Consider the following 18,641-nt stretch of genomic DNA (forward strand, 5'->3'; position numbering starts at 1 on the left):
GCATCTTATACTCTGAAAAATATGTTACTTCTTACAGAAAATATTTTTATTCCAGACAAGGGAGAAAATGTGAGAGACTCGGAGAAACTCCACCTTAACCTGTATGAACTTGTATTGCATCACATGTGTCTGAACAATTTTAACTTATAGATCCCAGAGAGTGTCCTTGTTCCTAGAGCAACTCAGGAAGAAATGTTTGTAATAGCTGGTTGCCAGCCAATAAGATAGCAAGCTGGATGCTTGCCACAGTCCAGTGATAAGCAATCTGAAACAGAATTTTTAGAAGTAGAATCCTTTTCTATATGTATCTAAAAACAGCAACTCTAATGTAGTCCCCTGCCTGGCATGGATTATGACTAAGAATTCAATAAACAAGCAACAAATCCAAGGAGGATGACCAGAGACACAGTGGGGTTAGAACCTGGAGTTTATAGCACAGCACAAAAGGGTAAATACCACGGAGTTAAAAAGTTGCTCTCAGTATTTTCTTGCAGGGAATGAACATAAAATTCATGACAGTAAAATTATTTGTTCCTTACGAAATAAATAAGCTGTGCTGAGCTTCCACTGAGATACACAACTAGAATATTTTACTCAATAGATTCTACTCTCCTGACAGTCTGACCATTAGTCAGGCTATCTAACTTGCAAAGCTCATGGCTCTGATGTTGTCTCTTTAAATCACACTGCTGCTTGGGAATGGGTGGCAATCTATGGGAGCTTGGCGGCTCTGGATAGTTGTATAACAGGCAGAGCAGGATGCTCTGGAAAGACTCTTCCTGAATTATAGGGCTATAACAGTTACAGTGGGAGAAATTCACTTTCAGACTTGCAAGTCAATGCAGTTTTACAATAAAGTACAGTAGTATTAATTTATCTGACCATATTTTCTGTCTGTTCTTCCAGATAAGGAGGACACATAGGTAGAATGGGTGCAAAAATTGGGAAGTCTTCTTGGAGTTTTGACTCCTTTTTGAAGAACAAATTGCACTATGGTTATGTGTCTATTGTACCCATAGATTGGAATGGTTCTCATAGATTGGTTCCCATTGGATTGGATTGTGTCAATTGCTTCCATGGATTACTATGACCTGGTCACTTCTTACTTGAAGTATTATATGGGACTTCCCTTGAAGATCATCAGGAAGAAAATTGGTACAAAATGCAGTGGAACTAAAGCTGCTGGTTTTAGATTTTAAATGGAGCCACATTATTTCCAGGACAATCTATCTATGAAGGTTTTTGTATGTCTCTTGAGATCTCAGAGGATGAGCATTGAATGAAATGTGTGGATGATCTTGGGGAACAAAGGAAAAAAAGATGATGTCTCAGTCAGACAAGAAAAAGAGAGCCCTTAGTGGCCTAACTGATCAGACTATTAAAATTGACAGCAGGAACTTTGAATCTTCAGACTTGGAAGATTCTGTTAATGTAACCCTACGGTAAAGAAGAATTAACTCATTTAGTTGTGCTTCCTACATAATTTACCCAGGAAGATTAGCAAGGATGCTTTGGGTTCCTCATATGAACCAGTGGCAATTGTGGTCCCAAGGTAAGTGACTCTGGTTGCAGCAAAGAAGAGCATATTCCTGAAGTCAATAGCCCCAATTCTGTTGACTATCCACAAGAACTCAAAAACCTATTATCCCCTTCCAACCCAACACTGAGCTAAGTAATTGGATAAGATCATAATAATTGTGGCTTGAACTCAGCTGATCCTCCTCCCTCCCTCCCTCTCTTTCCCTCTCTTCCTCTCTGCATCCCTCTTTATATTAAATTTTGTTTTGTATTAAATGCCTAAAGTCACAATTGCAAATTACTGGATTCTATAAACTGCTTAAATAAAATAATCTCAATTTCATGCAAATTTATTTTGGTTAGATATATAATATTAAAATTGAATGTAGAGATGAAACATGCAAAAATAAAGGCTATGGATTAGGACAACAGCCCCAACTTTCATAAATCATATATAGCTTTACATCATGTAATTGGATCATCATATATGTATTGAACATAAGAACATAAGAAGAGCCATGCTGAATTGGGCCAAAGCCCATCGAGTCCAGCACACAGTATATGTATATGGGGATCTTGAGCAGAAAGAGAAGGTGAAACCCTCCCTTTCCCTTGACCCCCAACAAATGGTACCCAAGGGAATCCTTCCTTTCTCAACCAACATCGAGGTGGCACTTGGATTTTGTGTATGTATATGTGCACTTGTTCGCTGTCAGATATTACTAGGATACGCATTCACAATTTCATCACATGATTGGCCAACCGTGCCTGAAAAATACTTTTCCTATGATGTTATAAGAAGAATTTAATTATAGTTATAAGGAGGGATGGAAATCCATAATGAATTTACCATAATTTCATGTTTATTACAATATATTGTGATTTATATAATTAACAGTATGGCTGATCTGCATCCGTGAAGAGCTGCTGGTAACATGAGTAAAATAAGCATTAATGCATCCACATAATTAACACAGTGATGGCAACAGAAGCTCCATTTATAACTATTTTGTGGTAATAACATTTTACAAGTACAGATTGTTTCATTATGTGGCATAATAATTGCCTTTACAAACTTAGTAAGTTCATTAAAATGCCAGGTAGCATGCAAAGCTATGGAGTAGAATGCTGTCTCTCAAGGATATTTAATGTAAAGTTGCCACTTAAGCAATTTCTTTATATTTCTCTTTAACTTCCATTCAGTAAAAATGTTATTGTCATTTTAATATTAGTCATGCATGGAAGATTTAAAGTTGTTTCTTTAACTACATGTATTTTTCCTGTCTAAACTTTAGCACCTTTTCATAAATGTTATGATATGCCTATGCACAATTATTACCATTATGATTATTATCTCTAGAATTTTATCAAGCACACAAATCAGCTTAATTCTTTGACAATTATCTTTTAACTTTTCATTAATTTTAATACATTTTTTCTAAAGGATATATATATATATCCAATATATATATTGTGCCTGAACACGTAATGTGACAGCATGTCTGAAACCTGTAATACATAAAAAGATTGTTAAATTTAAGTTAATATACTGGATTGCTCAGAACTTATTATCATGCAATTTAATTACACAAAAATGTTCCAAATAAGGATTCTATATCCCAGTAATTTGCATTTCCTGATATTTTCCAGATCTTTCTAAAAAAAAAAACCACCTAAAATCGCAGGGGAATATCATAAAGCTTATTTAAATGAGCAGTCAGCACTATGTATTGTAAATTCTTGCACAGCATTATTTAACTAATCCCAGCTTTAGGAACTCAGCTAGCATTCCCAATCCATTAACGTAGCAACTTTCTGGAATAAAACAGCACATATTCTGATTAGCATTTTGTATTCTTGAAGCCTTCCTGATTTTGCAGATAGTTTTCTCTCATTTATTGTCCCTTCATCTGATAAAATATGTTTTCATTATTTACTATGCAAAGCAGATAGCAGAAAGCTCACTCTGTCAAAGATCAATCTAATTAATGTTCATCACATTATCACAAATTCTTCCATATGAACAGAATAATATAATGCTATCTGATTTCTTAAAATGCATTTGTATCTTGCAACACAGTATTTTTCTCTCTGTCTATAAACATATGACTGTTAATAGGCACAATTCCTTACACAACCCACTGTACCACCCATGGCATCTGGCATTCATAAACTCGATTATTAGAAATTTTAAACATCTTTCTGATCAAAAATTAAAATTCCAAAACTTAACTTAGCCGGCAACTATAAAGATTATCAAGTTTATAGTAATAGCTGTGAATTGCAGATACTCTGCAAAGTGTTATTGTTATTAATTATTTCAGTTTTGGAGGTTTTCCTTCATATTGTTATATTTGTTTTATTGATTTGATTTATTGTGGCTATCCAAATTTTTAAAAAGTCTGGGACTATTTGTTTGTTTCTATGCCACCCTTCTGAAAGTGACTCAGGGCGGCGATATAAATAAAATTAAAATATTTAAATGATTAATTTAATTTATTCAACTCAGCTATCACTCAACTCTGAACCTTTTCAGGCCAATATGCAACAAAACAGAATAAAAATAATTAAAAAATTAAAAAGTAAGAAAAATTGACTGATGGCAATTCCAGCTAACCACACTCATATTGTCAAATCAATCATCTAAACCAAGTCCTGGGAGAACAGCCAGGACCTTAAGCCTTTCTATATTGCCATCAAGATGGGAGATATATGGATATCAGAGAAAAGAAACTGTTCATCTTTTATTGAGAAAGGATGGTTCTTCCTGGAGATAATCCATTTGAGACCTGGCACCTCCATCCTGTTGCTGTAATTTAATTTCATACAAAACATATTTACTGCCTGCCTCTCTGCTCCCAATGTTTCCGGAAAGTTTTCATCCAGGAAAGATGCCTATCTATTGTGACGAAGTGTGAGGAATTGTGCTTTTTGCGGATACTGGTTCACAAAGTCTTTTTCTTATCTAGTCATGACTGGAGCAAAATCTTTGTATGACCCCTTATTTATATGCATTTTGAATAGGCATCTAAAGGCATATGTGTTAAAAACAATTTCAAAAATGTATTCTATTTTTTAAATCAATTGACTATTGTCTCATCGGTAGACACATCATATTTGCTAATTAAATAAAACATATCTGAAGGTAAATATGGGTTGCTGCTGAATTATTTCACATTTAAAACATACCAAATAGAAGAAGAGTAAATTTGCATTTGTTTGTTTGTTTATATTCTCTCCCGTTTCCCTTTACCAGTCTTAGAAAAGAGCTTGAAAGCATTCAAAACTTTCATAGAAAAAGATAAAGTATCCACATTGCAAACTCAGCAACTTTATTGCCAGACTGCAAATTCTTTTGTTTATTTGTTTTTATGTGCAATTAGTTTCAGAACTTATTTTAAAACTGAGCCTTCCCAAGAATGGCTCATATAAAACAGTATATTAAGCATTAAATTTACTCTAAACGAAATACAGACTACTTCAGATTAATTTCTGATGGTTGTCTGAAGACTGCATGGACAGATCCATGGAAACAATAGAGCAATATTTTGTCATATTTTTTTTTAGTTTCTTTATTAATTTCCTAATCTAAGTTTACAAACCAATATATCTTGATTATCTCCAATCTGTGCTTTGATATCAGTAAATGACTAGGGTTACCATTTGGATGATGACCTATGCAATAAACTAGATCTAATGAGCTCCTCAATAGTGCAAATGAGTGTGTGGAACCTTCCAGTCAACGAAGCAGTGGAAGTGATGTGCCGGTGCCTGGAGGCTCAAACTCAACCCAGACAAGACAGAGTGGCTGTGGGTCTTGCCTCCCAAGGACAATTCCATCTGTCCATCCATTACCCTGGGGGGGAACTACTGACCCCTTCAGAGAGAGAGAGAGCCATCGTGGGGCTTCCAAAATTCGCCCACGATTCTTCAACACTCCGTGGCCTGCATTGGCTGTCGACCAGTTTCCAGTCACAATTCAAAGTGTTGGTCATGACCTTTAAAGCCCTACATGGCATTGGACCAGATTACCTCCGGAACCGCCTGCTACCGCACGAATCCCAGTGACTGATAAGGTCCCACAGAGTTGGCCTTCTTTGGGTCCCATTGACTAAACAATGTCACTTGGCGGGCCCCAGGGGAAGAGCCTTCTCTGTGGTGGCCCCGGCCCTCTGGAACCAACTCCCCCCGGAGATTAGAACTGTCCCCACCCTCCCTGTCTTTCGCAAACTGCTTAAGACTCAGTTATACCGCCAGGCATGGGGGAGTTGAGATATTCCTTCCCCCTAGGCCATTACAAGTTATGCATGGTATGTTTGTGTGTATGTTTGGTTTTATAATAAGGTTTTTTAGTTGTTTTATTATTGGATTGTTACATGTTGTTTTTATCATTGTTGTTAGCCGCCCCGAGTCTACGGAGAGGGGCGGCATACAAATCCAATAAATTATTTATTATTATTTATTATTATTATTGGAACTGCTAAAGGGTGTATTGTAAATTAGGAGGTAGGTGGTGTCATATCCCTCCTCCTCTGTTGAGAGAGAGAGAGCTGTTCAGTCTTAAAGTAGATAGATTGTTTGACCCCTATTTCAAACCAGCAGTCCTCTCTGTCAAGAATGTGGACTTTGCTGTCTTCAAAAGAATGGCTTTTGCCTTTCAAATACAGATGGAGTGCTGAATCTTGTCTTGACGGGTTTGTTCTATGAAGTCTACTTGATAATCTATACTGCTATCAAATCTTGTCTTTCCTTTCCTTGCCCTTTGCCTTGCCCTTTGCCTTTATGCCTTTGCCTTCTCTTCTCTTCTCTTCTTCTCTTCTCTTCTTTCTCTTCTCTTCTCTTTTCTTTCCTGCCCCTCCCCACCCTGCCCTGCCTTTCATTAGACTAGACATACCTAGTTCCTCTAACCATTCTTCATATAGTTTGGTCTCCAGTCCTCTAATTGTCTTTGTTGCTTTTATTTATCTAGAGCAGGCTGCCAAACTCCTGGCCCACAGGCTGGATATGTCATGCACTGGCCATGCCCATGTCCAGTTTAGCAAAGGGGAATAAAGTCCCGATACATCACGTGATGCTGATGTGATGACGTGAGTATGGTGTGACATATTTTTACTACTACTACTACTACTACTACTACTACTACTACTACTATTACTACTACTACTACTACTACTACTACTACTACTACTAATAATAATAATAATAATAATAATAATAATAATAATAATAATAATTTAAAAAAATAAAAAACAACGTTATTTGTAGTGCCCTTTTACCAAAGGGCATAACAAAAAGCCATATACAGTTTATGAGGACAAACAATGTATTTTGTATCATGGTGACCAAAATTGAACACAATATTCCAATTGCAATCTTACCATTGCAATGTAAAATGGTATTTACAAATCACATGATTTGGATACTATCCTTTTGTTGAAATAGGCTAGGATTGCATAATAGAAGACTTCAAAATAGAGACAAAAAGATGGGGAAAGCATCATACAAAGGCTTACTGCAATTAATAATCTACATGTATTATTTATTCTGTTATTGCGGCTATTTTGTATACAAATATACAAAGAGGGGAAATATGACTAAAGCAAACAGTTTTAAAGAGTCACAGTTTTGTTTTTAATGAGAGTGCTCTATGATTTGATAATGTTATACTTATCTAATGCTCTTACCCCTTCTTTTAGATTCTTAGACTTTTATATAGTATAAGTTTTAATACATACAATACTGTACAAATTGTTAGGCAGCTGTGCAAAAAATGCTGTAAGTTAAGAACGCTTTCATAAACTTTCATAGTTTTGGTTGTCGCAATGTAAAAAGGGTGTTGAGATTCTAAAAAGATTTCAGAGAAGAGCAACATAGATGATGAGGGGACTGGAGGCTAAAATATATGAAAAACTGGTTTCTGGAACTGGGTAGGCCTAGTCAAATAAAAAGAAGGACTAGGGGCGACATGATAGCTGTGTTCCAGTAACTCAGGAGCTGTCACAAGGCAGAGGGAGTCAAACTATTCTCCAAAGCACCTGAGTGTAGAACAAGAAGCAATGAGTGGAAACTAAACAAGGACAGAAGTAGCTTAGAACTAAGGAGAAATTTCCTGACAGTTAGAACAATTACCGGTAATCAGTGGAACAGCTTGCCTCCAGAAGTTGTGAATGTTCCAACACTGGAAGATTTTAAGAAGATGTTGGATAACCATTTGTCTAAGCAGTTTAGGGTTTCCTGCCTAAACAGGGGCATGGACTAGAAGACCTCCAAGGTCCCTTCCAACTCTGTTGTTGTTGTTGTTTTGTTGTTGTTTGTTTGTTTGTTTGTTTATTTATTTATTTATTTATTGGACTTGTATGCAGCCCCTCTTTGTGGACTCGGGGCGGCTCACAACAGATAGCGAAAAACAACAGTACAGTTATCCAATTAATATACTAAAAAGTTCTTAAAATTCTAACTTTAAAAACATTCATTTCATTCATTCAGCAATCACACTAACAACATTTGCTGGACAGGGGAAGATCTAATGTCCCCAGGCCTGGTGGCAAAGATGTGTTTTTAAACTCTTGTGGAAGGCAAGAAGGGTGGGGGCAGTGCAAATATCTGGGGGGAGCTGATTCCAGAAGGCTGGGGCCACCACAGAGAAGGCCCTTCCCCTAGGTCCCACCAGCTGACATTGTTTGGTCGACAGGACCCTAAGGAGACCAACTCTGTGAGACCTCATCGGTTGCTGGGATTCATGCGGCAGAAGGCAGTTTCGGAGATAGTCTGGTCCTATGCCATATAGGGCTTTATAGGTCATAACCAACACTTTGAATTGGGTCCGGAAACCAATCGGCAGACAATGCAGTCCATGGAGTGATGATGAAATATGAGGATGCCTTGGAAGGCCCATAATTGCTCATGCAGCTGCATTTTGGACAATTTGAAGTTTCCGAACACTCTTCAAAGTTAGCCCCATGTAGAGAACATTGCAGTAGTCAAACCTCGGGGTGATAAGGTCATGAGTGACCGTGAGCAAAGACTCCCTGTCCAAATAGGGCCACAATTGATGCACCAGGTGAATCTGGGCAAACGCCCCCCTCGCCACAGCTGAAAGATGGTGCTCTAAATCAGCTGTAGATCGAGGAGGATGCCCAAGTTGCAGATCCTCTCTGAGGGAGTCAATAATCCCCCCAGGGTAATGGATGGACAGATGGACGTGTCCTTGGGAGGCAGTATCCACAGCCATTCCATCTTGTTGTGGTTGCTAGTGTTAATGTCAGTGATAGTGTTAATAGTTCATTTTTATCAATTAACAAAATGGGAAGTAAATGAACTTCCCAATCAAATCAAGCCTTTCTCCAAGCCAGAGCTGTTTTGGCCACTATAATAGGCTTATACTATTCATCCTGCACTCAAACCAAAATGAGGTAGTTGGGCTTTAGGACCCCCAAATAGATAGCAGATGTACTAGCTCTTTTTTATTGTAAGGTTGCAAAAAAACCTTGCATCTGTACAAGTATATTTTACTATCCTTTTCTTTGCAATCCAAGAAACTAGCGAGGGTCACTGAAATGTTTGCCATTCTCACTTTCCTATTGCAGGCTCAGCTGACCATTGCTTAATCTATATTAATCTTCCTGTGTCCCAAAATCATTCTCACATTATATCAGAACAGATCAACATTGGCATACCTATTTATTATTTGGGAAATGGTTGGCTTCCCACAGCTGCTGATAGTCACTGTTAACTCATGTAACTACTCATTTAGCAGCCCAACACATTCTTGTTCTGATAAGGGCTCTTTGGTGGCAGGAGACTGGAACATGTAAGACGGCATAAGACTCTTCTGGCCCCAGCAAATCAGCTGAGTGGAAAAGTCTTATGTTCTAAGCCCTTTCTAAAATGTTATAAGGAGTGGATCAGCCCCTTCTTATTGGACTGGAAATGTCAATTCTTATTCTTAATAGTGTTGTCTTCCCCCGCTTTAAAGAACATTGTTCACAACCAATTATTAACATCTTGAGGTAACTTTTGTTTTCTTTTTTTGTGTCTATGTGTGTATTATCTTGTGCCATTTTTTACTCTGACAAACCCATGAAATCAATTGTCTGCTTGATTTCTTTGGAACGTTGTCTTTGAATAAAATTGTTTGGAGGCGGACCATGGAAAATGCTGAAAGACAATTTTTCTATTTGCACATAAATAACTCCTAACAAATCAATTTGTACGACAAATAAGAAAAGAATTACAGCAATGTATCCTGTGGTTTGTAGGATATTTGTATGAACATTTGCAGCCTGAATATTTCATTTTCAAAACACCTTTACCAGCCTAGGAAAGGTCGTATTTATTGGCTGATACATTCAGTCACATGGGAACAAAATAGCTATTGTATACATCAGTGGAAATGTAATTTGAAAGTCCTGCATGTCTAAATAAATAAATAACTGGCAGTTATACTGCACTGAGAGGAAGACAGAGCTCCCTGATTCCAAATTTGAGATGTTGTAAAAGAAACAAATTACAGGTTATAAAACCTCACAAAAAGAGGAATATAGAATATGGCTGATCACTCATTGTCTTGGAGGCTTAGAAGTATATGAATAAAACATAACTACTAAACATCTACTAGTATGCAAACGCTGTCCCAAGCTTTACTTGTATTGAGTTGTTTGGATAATGGAATCAGCCATATTTTGCTTTATTTATTTCAGCAAGGTAAAGGCTCTTATAACAATAAAAAGTAAGAATTTGGCAGTGGGAGATTGGAGTGTCAAAATAGCTCAAGATGTTAGATTTGTAATAAGGTAGAGTTAATTAATTAATTATGTTATTGATTTGCCTGTAGGCCATATCAAACTACAAGGTTCGAGCTTGTATTACCAATAAAATCTTGTAAAACCAATTTAAAATAAGAACAGGGTAAAATACAATAATTATGGGATAAAATTCAATAATGTAATGCATAAATATTAAAATAGAGTAAAATAACATAAAATTGTATTTCTGTATCACCTCTACAATCTATCCCAATCAGGCCCACATATGCCAATCTCAGTATGACAATTTTAGTCGGAAGCTGGCTATATTAAATATTGTTTTCAAATTCTGGATACATGTAAGGTATGTTGTTTTAATATGGGCCTCCCACTGGGCCATAGGTTTAATGCATGAATCAAGGTACTTATCTATCTTTTTGGTAATATATGTTTGAATCTTGTATTTGATATGGCCTATAGCAGTGATGGTGAACCTTTTTTTCCTCGGGTGCCAAATGAGCATGTGTGTGCCCTATCATGCATGCCCGAGTGCCCACACCCATAATTCAATATCTGGGGAGGATGAAAACAGCTTCCCCCCCAGAGGCCCTCTGGAGGCCAGAAATGGCCTGTTTCGCAATTTTTAGTGGGCGTAGTAGGCTACCTTTGAAGAATGTTTGGAAACTTCAGATCGTGCAGAATGCAGCTGCGAGAGCAATCATGGGCTTCTCTAAGTATGCCCATGTTACTCCAACACTCCGCAGTCTGCACTGGTTGCTGATCAGTTTCCGGTCACAATTCAAAGTGTTGGTTATGACCTATAAAGCCCTACATGGCATCGGACCAGAATATCTCCAGGACAGCCTTCCGCCACATGAATCCCAGCGACCAGTTAGGTCCCACAGAGTGGGCCTTCTCCAGGTCCCGTCAACTAAACAATGTCGTCTGGCGGGACCCAGGGGAAGAGCCTTCTCTGTGGTGGCTCCGACCCTCTAGAACCAGCTCCCCCCAGAGATTAGGATTGCCCCCACCCTTCTTGCCTTTCAGAAACTCCTTAAAGCCCACCTCTGCCATCAGGCATGGGGGAATTGAAACATCTCCCCCTTGCCCATGTAGTTTCTATGTATGATTCTATTGTCTGCTTGTTTTTTATGTATTGGGGTTTCTTTTGGATTTTTTAACCCAAAACTGTAATTTAGATTGCTAAATATTAGATTTGTTACTATGTATTGCTTTTTACCATTGTTGTGAGCCGCCCTGAGTCTATGGAGAGGGGCGGCATATAAATCCAATAAATCTAATCTAATCTAATCCTGTTTTTCCTTCCCTAGGCTCCAAAGGCTTCCGTGGAGCTGGTGGAGGGTAAAAACACCCTCTCCCATCCTCTGGAGGCTCTCTGGAAGCTGAAAACACCCTTCCAGAGCCTCTGTGTGAGCCAAAAATCAGTTGGCCAACACACACATGCACACTGGAGCTGAGCTAGGACAATGGCTCACATGCCAGCAGATATGTCTCTGCATGGCACCTGTGGTACCCATGCCATATGTTCACCATCACTGGCCTATATATTAATTAATAAAGTTAATTAATTAATTAGGTTTAATTAATATTATCCAGAAACTTCTAATACAGGAGTGCCAAATTCACATCATCACGGCAATGTCACATGATGTATCGGGACTTTCCCCCCCTTTGGTTTAAATTGTAGGCCTGGCCAGTATGTGATGTATCTGGCCCGTAGGCCGGAGTTTTACAGCCTGCTCTAAATGGAAATACCTGGCTATAATATACAATTAGGTTAATATCAAATGGGGCTACTGGAAGTTTGACTTCACATAATGTAGAACAACTACATCAACCTAAACAATGGGATTTATGGGACTCCAACTTGGAATCTTTGTCAAACTTAAGAATAGCTTGGGACATTCACTTTCCTCTACCTGTCTTGATATTGTTTATCAGAATTTTATAGAGGTGCAAAAAATGACTTACTGGGATTCCCCCCCCCCCCTTTTCTCTGATCATGGAAGAAAGAAGATGAAATACAGTGTTCCCTCGATTTTCGCGGGTTCGAATTTCGCGAATAGCCTATACCACGGTTTTTTTAAAAAAATTAATTAAAAAATACTTTGCAGGTTTTTTTCTATACCACGGTTTTTCCTGCCCGATGATGTCATACTAATATTTTTTGCAAATAAATAACACAAAAAAATATTATTAATAATTATGTTTATAAATATCAGGATCACTAAGTGTCTTATTCAATGGTGAGTACCAGTAATAATGGTGAGTAAATGATTGTTAAGGGAATGGGAAATGGTAATTTAGAGGTTTAAAGTGTTAAGAGAAGGCTTGTGATATTGTCCATAGCCAAAAATGGTGTATTTACTTCTGCATCTCTACTTCGCGGAAATTCGACTTTCGCGGGCGGTCTCGGAACGCATCCCCTGCGAAAATCGAAGGGACACTGTAAACTGAAGATGAAGAGATATTTGTATTAGTATTAGTGTTCTTTCTGAAACTTTTCAACACCACTGATAACACACTTACTCTCCAAAAAGACCTGGACTTTGCTCAGATTGGTCTAACACCTGGCAACTTCAAATATCAACCAACAAATGCTCTACCCTCCACATTGGCAAAAAGAATCCTAACTGCACATACGAACTGAATAAACAATCTCTCACTGCCAACCCACATTCTGTAAAGGACCTTGGAATACTAATATCGAATGACCTAAGTGCTAAAGCCCACTGCAACAATATTGCCAAAGAAGCCTCTAGAGTTGTCAACCTGATCCTACGCAGCTTCTGCTCAGGCAACCTCACCCTACTCACAAGAGCCTACAGAACTTTTGCCAGACCTATCCTAGACTACTGCTCATCTGTCTGGAACCCATACCACATCTCAGACATCAACACCCTTGAAAATGTCCAAAGATATTTCACCAGAAGAGCCCTTCACTCCTCCACTCGAAACAGAATATCCTACGAAAATAGACTAACAATCCTGGGCCTAGAAAGCCTAGAACTACGATGCCTAAAACACGATCTGAGCTTTGCCCACAAGATCATATGCTGCAATGTCTTACCAGTCAATGACTACTTCAGCTTCAACCTGCAATAACACAAGAGCACGCAACAGATTCAAACTTAATACGAACCGCTCCAAACTTGACTGTAAAAAATATGATTTCAACAATCGAATTATCGAAGCTTGGAACTCACTACCGGACTCAATTGTGTCAACCCCTAACCCCCAACACTTCTCCCTTAGACTCTCCACAATTGACCTCTCCAGGTTCCTAAGAGGCCAGTAAGGGGGGTACATAAGTGCACTGGTGTGTCTTTCGTCCCCTGTCCAATTGTCTTTCCTTTTTTTCACCTATCTTATATATTCTCTTCCTTTCATATATCCTCTCCTCTAAGTTCACCTTCACCCTCTTTTTATATTATCACATGTCTATTTTCTTCCTATGTATTTATGTATTGGACAAATGAATAAATAAAAATAAAATAAATAAATAGCAGGCTGCAGCAGTGATACCTGTTTCACATGTGTAGAGATCCATCTACATAACACATCCCTGCTTTTGATCAAGCACTTCCTGTGCAAAATTTTCATAATATCCTTCAAGTAACATACTGAGGGTCACAATACAAAAAGAGAGCAGCAGCAGGATAAAGGGATTAGTGAGGTTAGAACATGCACACTCAAATTTAATTTTGAAATATAAATTTAAATGCAATTATCATTACATTAATTAAATACTGATAATATGATTACTTTTTGTGCATTTAAATTTAAATTTAATTATCATTACATTAATTAAATACACTTAGTATGATTGCTCTTCATGCATTTTATAATTTCCTCCTTTTATTACATTAAAAGTCACAGAAAAGCAGCAACTTGTGGAGGGTCACCATGAATTCTAGTCAAAGTTTTGGTCAATTTATATCACTGAATTATTAGGTTATACAATGAGGCTGTCAAGGAAAATTACAATTTCCCATGTATTCATGCTAATTAAACTTACTGGCTAGAGTTATTTCATTGATGTATGCAGAGTCCATCAACAGGGCCCTCTGAAGACTGACCCCCACAACCATATAAAGGGATTTTTTTTAAAAAAAAGCTGTCTAAATTATAGTAGTTGAACTTGAATAAAACATTGTATTACTTTTTTTCTCAACCTGTTTTTTGTAGAAAGTATGAAGCATTTTTAAGTTTTTATTGATCGATTTTAATATCAATCTAGTACAGTGTTTTTCAACCAGTGTGCCGTGGCACACTAGTAAGCCATGAGACATGGTCAGGTGTGCCATGGGGAAATTAAACAAGGCCCGTGTGCCGGATATGGCCCATGGAGGCCATTTATCTGGCCCGCCACCAGCCGCCTCCATCCGAACATAAACATTCCCCTCACAATCCCTCCAGTTATCAGCGACAGGAAGAGGGGAGACACAGGGAACGCTCACTGACCAATCACCTAATTGTATGGTGTGTAGTTTTCAACTCCTGAATTCCCTAAGCAACATTTAGTTAAGAATGTGTGGAGTTTTATGTCCACTCATCTTAAAATTTCCAAGCTTGAAAAACATTGGATTTTTACTATTGTAAAAGACAGACTAGAAATAAAAATTAAAATAAGCAAGGAAATGGTAAGGGAACCCTTATCTGATCTTCTTGATGAATATAAATCACTGGGACCTGATTGATTACATCCCAGAATTCTGACGGAGCTGGCAGATGTTATCTCAGAACCATTGTACTATAACTTTAAAAAAAATCCTGGATCACCAGAGAAATTCTTGAAGATTGGGAAAGGCTGATGTAGTTCCCATCTTCAAGAAAGTAAAAACAAAACACAAAACTACTCATAAAGCTACATACCCATCAGCCTAATATCAATACCTGGGAAGATCCTGGGAAAGATAATCAAAAAACTGATCTGCAAATAGAAACAAATCTAGTTATAACCAATAGCCAGCACAGGTTTGTTAAAAACAGACTATGCCAAAGCAATCATATTTCTTTCTTTAATAAAGTGACTAAATTAATAGAAATGTTGTGGACATAGTATACTTCATTTCAATAAGGCATTTGACATAGAAGACTACAACATGCTTCTTGGTAAACTAGAAAAATGTAGAATAGATAACATCACTACAGATGGATTTGTAGGTGGCTGGCATACTCAACAAGTATTCCTGGTACTACATCTACATGGAATGAAGTAAATAGTGGGATATAACAAAGTATCTGTCTTAGGCCCAATATATTTTCATAAATGACTTAGATGAGGGAATAGAGAGGGAACTCATTAAATTTGCAGATGACACTAAGATGGCAGGAATAGCCAACACCCCAAAAGACAACCTCTGGATCCAAAAAGATCTTGACAGACATGAACTATCCAGCAAAATGTATTTTATTGTGTAGAAAACAGTAACTGCGAGAGAGACCTTGGAATCTTAGTGGATGATCACTTGAATATGAGCCAGCAGTGTGCAACAGCAGCCAAAGCTAATACAATCCTGGGCTGTACAATCAGGCATAGAATCAAGATCAGATGAAGTATTAGTATCATTTTATAAAACCTTAGTAAGACCACACCTTGAATACTGCAATGAATCTTAGTGATCCATACTATAAAAAGATCTTGAGACTTTGGAAGAGCAACTAAAATGGTCAAAGGCCTGAAGACTTTGACTAAAAGACTAAAACATATGAAGAACAGATGCCGGATTTCGATTTGGCTAGTCTAGAGAAAATAAGAACTAGAGGTGACATGACAGCAGTATTCTAATATTTGAGGGGCTGCCAAAAAGAAGAGAAGGTCACATTATTTTCTAAAGCACCATAGGGCAGGACTAGAAACAGTGGCTGGAAATTAATAAAGGAGAGAAGCAACCTGGAATTAAGGAGAAACCTCCTAACAGTGAGGACAATTAACCAGTGGAACAGCTTGCCTTCAGAAATCATGGGTGTTTCATTACTGGAGATTTTAAAGAAAGAATGGACAGCCATTTGTCTGAAATAGTATATAGGGTCTCCTGGTTGATAAGGGGACTGGAATAGAAGACTTTCAAGGTCCCTTCCAGTTTTATTTTATTCTAAGGTTATTCTAAGATAAAATCTAGGCAACCCAAATACCCAAGAGTGCTCCAGTCCTATTTTATATAGCCTTTAGATCTTCTTCTGACATTGATTGTTGATTCCTGCCACTGTGAAGTGGAAAGAAACTGAAGACTAGCATGAAAGCTCTCAATTAAACATTTCAAAGTTTAAAATAATAACCTCCTGTTGAAAATTCAGCACAGCCATACATGTGATGTGACTCACACAACTTTATAATTCTCCGATTCATGTTTGACTCTAGCTTTTATTTGTTTCATTTTCACCAGGATATAGGTCTCAACAGAACATCTTGAGGGAATGCATCCCTCACCAAATAGATTCTACTTTAGTTTATCTACTATTAAAGACTCTTTCCAAATTAAAATTATTATTAAAACACCCAGGTTCTTGTAAGGCTCGTGAAGTGAGTTGCAGCTCACAAAACCATATCCCTTCTAATAAAAAGTGTTGATCAGAAAAGGTTCCAACAGATTTCTCCAAGGTTTTTCACTACCATAGACTAACAAGGCTCTTCTCCTATCATGTATAGGCAGAGAAACAGCGAGTTCAGGCAAATGGAGTGGAAATCTATAAAGCTTGCAAAGAAATTGGCACAGGTACAAAGTGACATCATTTTTTTCTAATCAAATGGAAACAACATGACCTCATTTCCAAAGGCATCTAATAAAATGAGTTGCAGCTCACAAAAACCTAGACCTTTTAATAAAATTTGTTAGTCTGAAATTTTTCAGAGTGAAATTTTATGTGCCTCAGGTAGCCTTTCAGAATATCCTGTTGCCCTAAAAATAAGGTAATCTCATTCAATGTTCCCTCTATTATTATTATTTTTGCTGTGATCGGAAAAGTACAGTGTGTGAGCGGCATACATACATGGAATGTGCCACAGTACCAGGGTTTCCCTGTCCAAGAAATGATGCAACTGATATGCCAGCCAAATCTAGACAAAGACCACTTCAGGAATAACCTGTCATTTCAGTAGTAGCCAAAAGTCTAAGACAACTCTATACAACTGCTTCTTCAGAGAAAGAGCTACCTCTTCCAAAGTTACCATTAGGTTATTAATAGACTGAAGATAGCATTCCCTATACTGTAATTCAATAGTTAATTCAATCTTATATATTGCATATAAATCAGTAAAGTTCCTAGATGGAGGCAAATGAACAGCATTCCAAATTTGCAATTCCACACTTTTTCGCGTTTCTAAAAGCAACAAAGTATAGCACATTTAGAAGGTGGTCATTTTAAATTATTCATTCCTAACCTAACTTCCTGTCTTCTGTGAATCACCACATGTAGAAACTGTCGCAAAAGCAGAAAAGAAACTCTCTCCTTACCCAGAACTGCTGGATGAAGATGGAGAGCAGGAATCGCCACCCTGAGTCAAGTCGCCGCCCTTACTCATCATCATTCTCAGTCGGCTCTCAGGGAATCTTAAAAGACCAGCGAAGCAGCACTGTTTTGTCCATAACAAGTGGGGGAGACTCAAAAGTAGTCCCAAGGAAGCCTTTCCTCACACCTCCCCACTGCAGACAAAGGCAGCCAGCCGGCCACTGCATCAGAACGGATTGGGCAGCTGGCCTGGTGGGCAGGGATAAACAGCGCCTGGCTTCACTGCGCAACATTAAAAATGTTGCGTGGAAGTCTAGAGTTGTGTGCGCTATAGCGCATGTGTGCACCTTAGAGGAAATAGTGATCACATCCCATGAGTATTAAAATAAGATTAAATTGACCATTTTGTTAAATCATTATAGATGGAATCAAGACAAGATGATACATCACTAAGTATCTTAGTGATGTAGAGAGCAATCATGGGTTTCCCTAAATATGCCCATGTTACACTAACACTCTGCAGTCTGCAGTGGTTGCCGATCAGTTTCTGGTCACAATTCAAAGTGTTGGTTATGACCTATAAAGCCCTTCATGGCATCAGACCAGAATATTTCCGGGACGGCCTTCTGCCACACAAATCCCAGCGACCAGTTAGGTCCCACAGAGTTGGCCTTCTCCAGGTCCTGTTGACTAAACAATGTCATTTGGCGGGACCCAGGGGAAGAGCCTTCTCTGTGGCGGCCCCAACCCTCTGGAACCTGTTAAATCCTGTAAGTTCTGTAATGTCCTATATCTAGGTTAACTTGTTAAACAGTGTTGTTAAGCAGAAATTGTAAAAACCCATATGAATTGTTTACCTGCTTCCTATTGGTCGCTGGAGAAGGCGCCAAAATGGAAGAGCTGTCA

Source organism: Erythrolamprus reginae, chromosome 3 (genome assembly GCF_031021105.1).
Source record: "Erythrolamprus reginae isolate rEryReg1 chromosome 3, rEryReg1.hap1, whole genome shotgun sequence".
NCBI lineage: Eukaryota > Metazoa > Chordata > Lepidosauria > Squamata > Dipsadidae > Erythrolamprus > Erythrolamprus reginae.